Source organism: Pelodiscus sinensis, chromosome 5, assembly GCF_049634645.1.
Source record: "Pelodiscus sinensis isolate JC-2024 chromosome 5, ASM4963464v1, whole genome shotgun sequence".
In the NCBI taxonomy this organism is placed as follows: domain Eukaryota; kingdom Metazoa; phylum Chordata; order Testudines; family Trionychidae; genus Pelodiscus; species Pelodiscus sinensis.
The window spans coordinates 133,442,873-133,448,965 of NC_134715.1; positions in this window are offsets into that span (position 1 = coordinate 133,442,873).

Genomic DNA, 6,093 nt, shown 5'->3' on the forward strand with positions numbered 1-6,093 from the left:
CTCACCTGTCCTGTGGGTGGAACCCGAATCGGGGCCCTCTGGAGCTTAGTGCAGGAGCCTCTACCGCGGGAGCTACAAGCCAGCTGGCGCTCCGCAATGGCCGTAGAGCAGCAGCCGGGAGGGGTCTCAGTGCCACCCCAGCAGCTCGTGGGCTCCCTAACTCGTTTGCTTCTTTCCCCTCTGAGATAAGAAGGGGAGGAGCTAACGGCAAAAGCGATTGTCGAAAGCAGCGTGTGATTAAATAAAACCAGCCACTTCCTCCAGAAGGCCTGGGGAACTCCTACCGCCTGGGACTGTAGGAAATGTTGTTTCCTGGAGTAACAGCTAACACACGCGCACACTCAGAGAGCAGAAGCAAATGTCACAGAAACACACACACATTCTGCAGAGAGCAGCACACACACTGCAGAGAGCGGAAGCAAATGTCACACAAACACACTGCAGAGAGCAGCACACACACGTGCACACACCGCAGAGAGCAGAAGCAAATGTCACACAAACACACACACATTCTGCAGAGAGCAGCACACACACACTGCAGAGAGCGGAAGCAAATGTCACACAAACACACACACATTCTGCAGAGAGCAGCACACACACACTGCAGAGAGCAGCACACACATGTGCACACACCGCAGAGAGCAGAAGCAAATGTCACACAAACACACACACATTCTGCAGAGAGCAGCACACACACACTGCAGAGAGCGGAAGCAAATGTCACACAAACACACACACATTCTACAGAGAGCAGCACACACACACACACTGCAGAGAGCGGAAGCAAATGTCACACAAACACACACACATTCTGCAGAGAGCAGCACACACACACTGCAGAGAGCGGAAGCAAATGTCACACAAACACACACACATTCTACAGAGAGCAGCACACACACACACACTGCAGAGAGCAGAAGCAAATGTCACACAAACACACACACATTCTACAGAGAGCAGCACACACACACACACTGCAGAGAGCGGAAGCAAATGTCACACAAACACACACTCTGGAGAGAGCAGCACACACACACACTGCAGAGAACAGAAGCAAATGTCACACAAACACACACACACATTCTGCAGAGAGCAGCACACATAAACCATCTTGTTAGTCTTTAAAGTGCTACATTGTCCTGCATTTTGCTTCAGCTACCCCAGACTAACACGGCTACATCTCATCTACTATACATACACCACAGAGAGCAGAAGCAAATGTCACACAAACACTCTGCAGAGAGCAGCACACACACGCGCACACACTGCAGAGAGCAGAAGCAAATGTCACACAAACACACACTCTGGAGAGAGCAGCACACACACACTGCAGAGAACAGAAGCAAATGTCACACAAACACATGCCTCAGAGAGCAGTACGCACACACTGCAGAGAGCAGAAACAAATATCACACAAACACACACACGCACACTGCAGAGAGCAGAAGGGAATGTCCTTGACTTGGCTTTGCTGAGATGAACCCCCCTCTCCCCCCCCGCGCAGGTGCACACTGACAGGGTTGCTTTTTGTCTGATCCTGCCTTGCAAGACTTTTTTTTTAAACAAATACCCTGAGTTATCGGTGTGTAGCAGGAGCCAAGCCGATTGCATCAGCCCAGTGCTGGGGCAGCCCAGGAAACGTCTGTGGCTAACACAGCTGTGTGCGAGAGAGACCAGTTTTGTAGCTGTGCACTGTGCGGGTGTGTGTCTCCACCGGCGCACTTGCGTGTGTATATTTGTACGTGTCTGTGCGTACACAGTCATATGCACTTGAACCGATCAGTGTGTCAAAAGGTGCGTCTGGGCCTCTGTGTGAAGGAGTGTGCGCAAGTCGATTTTGTGAGCATGTGTATGTGAGTCTGTGGGGGGGCGTGCATAGGCAAGTGTGCACTTGTGTGAGAATACCGGAACATGTCTGTATATGCATGCATGTGTGCAAAGTGTGTGGGGGCAGCCCCAAAGTGCTATCTAAAGTTTACTCTCTGTCTGCCTCACACACACACACACACACACACACACACGGTAGACTCCTGTTTGTTTTTCCTTGTCTGCACACAAGCACACATTTGTGCAAATGTGCGTGTTACAGCCCTGAAGTGATATCAGGAGTTTACACACGCACACGCACTCCTGCCGCACGAGCCGTGCTTGCTTTTCCTTTTGTGGCACTTGCAAATACCCACACGCTCACTCTGGCCCCAGGCTGGAGAACAGGTGTGCTGGCACGGGGGTTCAGTGCAAGGTTGTAGGGATAACATATTAATGTATTAAAAATGTGATTCCCCCAAATGGAAGTGACTCCCCATAATTTGTTCCCCACAACTTAGTGTTTAGATTTATTATTAATTCTTCTTACTTATTATTATTTGTTAAGATTGTTAAATGTTTAGATTTATTATTATTATTGCCCCCTTTAGAAAATAATGTATTAGGTAATATAACTTAGAACTGTTAAAAATATAATCCTATGTAACCAGAAACAGCCCCCCCCTCTGCGCTCCAGGGCATACTCAAGCTTGTGCAAGGGGCTGCTTGAAATTGACATTGCAGAGATACATTGTAACAATGCATTGTCAAGCCACTAACTCTGCTATGGGAGCCAAGCCCTGTAATTGACTAAGGCCATTGTTACTTAATTGAGGCCTGTTCTCTTTAAAACATTGTAACTTTATTCAGCACTCAGAGAATGTTTTAAGCAATACCACCCAGAAACTTTCTGTAACTACAACTCTGATATATGTAAAGTTATTATTATACAAAAACATTGTATGGGAAACATTAAGGAATGTATGTAAGAGAGAGAGAGAGAGTGCTTGGATGATGAGTGAATGGTTCTAAGAGGTGCCAGCCTGAGAATACAGCAACAAAGGGCTGAAGAAGGCGTCAGGTGCCAGTGCAACCAAAAGGTGTCAAGTGGAGAAACTGGAGGTCCACCCGATGAGATCACTGATGAGCACCTGGCAGCCACCCTGGAGACATCAGCATGATGCAGCAATTTCCATAGACTGGCATAGGAAGAAATTCCTATAAGAACTGGACTAAAAAACTATGGAATCAGAGTCCAAGGTTCTGCTGCCAGCCTACCAGGAGCTTCAGATGCGCATCTGATCAGGACTTCGCTCCCCACTACCATCACTTGTGTACAGAGTACCTGGCCAGTATTCTGTCACAAGCAACTTCCAGGCTGGTAACTATACACAGAACTTGAATGAATGGATGTATGAATGAATGGTTTATATATATATATAAGTGTATAAGGGTTAAGTAGTGTTAGGAATAAGTAGTTAAACAACGTTGTTTGCTTCTATCTTTTCTTTATTTTTTATTATCTTTACAATAAATGTGGCTTTTTGCCTTATCCCCCTCATAAGATCCTGCTTGCTTTTATTTGGTACAACATTTTGGTGGAGAATGCGAAAGGGGGAATATTGGTAAAAAAGCCTCAGGTATTGTGGACATTGGTGTGCACACAGCTTACTCTACAGAGAGCAGTTCTATTTTTTTTTTCCTTTTTCTCTCTTTTTCTCTTTTTTTTTTTTTTTTTTTTTTGGTTAACCAAAGCCTGCTGACCTCCAGAGGGTAGAGGCTTCACAAAAAGAGCTCATAGTAAAAAGAAGCTACAATTATTGAAATAATTTAGGCTGTAAATAGAAGCTATGGTTATTCATTGAAATAATCTAGGCTGTGTTAAGAAGCTACGATTATTCATTGGAATAATCTAGGCTGTGTAACTAGAAGCTACAATTATTGAAATAATTTAGGCTGTAAATAGAAGCTACGATTATTCATTGGAATAATCTAGGCTGTGTAACTAGAAGCTACAATTATTAAAATAATTTAGGCTGTAAAAAGAAGCTACGATTATTAATTAATAGTCTAGGCTGTGTCACTCGCTGCAAGGGTTCAGGGGTGATAAAGGAAACTACACAAGTATTAAAGATGTTTAAGAAAAGTCCAGGAAAAGCAGTCTCAGAGGGAGGAATAGAGTTTGAAGGAGCTCTAACCTCACCTTTCATAAAGAAATAACACCCTTTAAACAAATCCTTCAGAGATATGGGCACAGTCCTTGGACAAGCCCTCGAAAATGTTTGTAATGTTTTGGACCTAGAGGATAGATTGGCACAGTATATCCTCATGTACAAACCTTCTAATGCTGCCAAAGGATATGCAGCAGCAATTTAATGATTATGGGAGGCATGTAATAACAGTTACCTCCACTTAGCTACCTGCAAAGAAAAAAAAATCTCTCTCTGCAGAAAAAGCTAAACCCAAAAGAAAAAGGGGAAAAAAACCCCACAACTTCAATTTGGCTCCTATGAAACCTGTAATGAGGTGTTCCTCAAATTAACTAATTATAAAAATTCAAATAGGAAACTGCAAAATGTAAAAGCCTCTGCTGCAAAAGCAAAAAGTTGGAAATGTCTGTCCCTCAGTACCCAGACACAGTTAGAGTCCCTTAAGGATGGGTACTGAGAGTTAAAGTAGCACTCTCAAAGTTTTCAGGGATATGCTTCAAAAAGAGGACCAGGAGGTGTGGGGTTTAGTGAACAAGGCCACCCTCCTTGCTAAACTGGTAATGGGACAAAGCCTGTGTCCATGGAAAAGGGCCATTCAGAAAGAAAAACAGGATCAGGCCCAAACAAGCAGGCAGGCAAAAAAAAAAAAAAAAAAAAAATTGAAGGCCTTGTGGTAGAACTAAGAAAAAGCAGTAAGTACAGGTACTGTAAATCTAAATTCTTAAAACAATACTTACAAGAAGTAATATCTAAAGCAAGGCCAGTTTTCATTTTAAGAAATAAAGTGTTTTAAGAAAAAAAAAAAACACACAAAAAAAGTTAACTCTACAGAGTATGGAAGGAATTGAGCAGTTGTAAAAATGCTAAAATGTTATAGGAAAAGAATTCTTAGTTTCTTTGCAGCCATTCTAAAGGAAAAAGGGGCCCTTTTCCAAAAGAGTGTCTGTAAATAATCCAGGCAAATTTAACTAAAGAACTTCAAGGGGGTTCTATTGGGAACTTAACTACCCCCAAATAAATAAAAGTGAATGTAATCTTTGTACAGGTATGTAAAAATAGTGTTAGAAATATTCAGAGAATATATGCATGTATCTGTGTGTAAATATAGTGTAAATAGTAGGTAAGGTTTTTAAGATCCAGAACTCCTGTTTTGTAGGTTAGTAAACTGTTTTGTATGCTTAAAACAAATTGGTTTGTTTTGTTTTCAGTAAAGCCATTTCATACCAAGTTGTTTAATAAAAGTATAGGAAAACTCAGTGAGCATAAAAGAAATAGTTACACCCAATGCAAAAATTAATATGTCTAAATAACATTATAAACAAAGAATGCACATTTTCCTGTGACATGCAATGTATATTGTAGAAGGAGGTAAAAACTGGAAACAAATCAAAATCCTGTGAAGGCTCCAGGAGCCACAACAGGTTGTAATTTCCTTTTCAGGTTGCTGTGTGAGAAAGCAGAACTTAAAGTAAAAACTCAAAACTGTAAATCTCTGGCAAAAGTTATTGTGTCCCTTTTTAAAACAAAGCTACAAACATCTTTTAATCTAAAAGCAAGCCAGAAAGTGTCTGTGGTGCAAATGCCCTAGCTGGCAGCACACAAAAAAAAATGTTTGCAGGTAAATAAATAGTTTGATTAGCAAACTACCTGAGACCAGAACAAAAAGGGGTCTGCATATGGAAAAATTTCAAGATGGTTTTAAACACACTGGTCTCAAAGCTAAGTTGTCTAAATAAAAGGCATGCTATCACAGGATACTTAAACACCTATTGGTAAGATCCACAGGGCTACTTGTTATTTAATGCTAATGTTCATAATTAACCCTGTAATATGTACATGATTTTCTTTTTTTTTTTAAAAAGAAAAACCTTTAAAATGTTAAAATAATCATTGGAAACACATCTCACACTTAAAACCCTCCCAGCATTATAGTAATAATGCTTCTTGGCTACTCTCTATTCATAAACCTAACACAGCAGAAACTTACTAACTTAGTCTGCTGTATAAGAGGAAAACTAAAGTACACCTCCTAAATTTAATAATTACACAGTGGGGTAATTCACCCACAAGAAGGGGT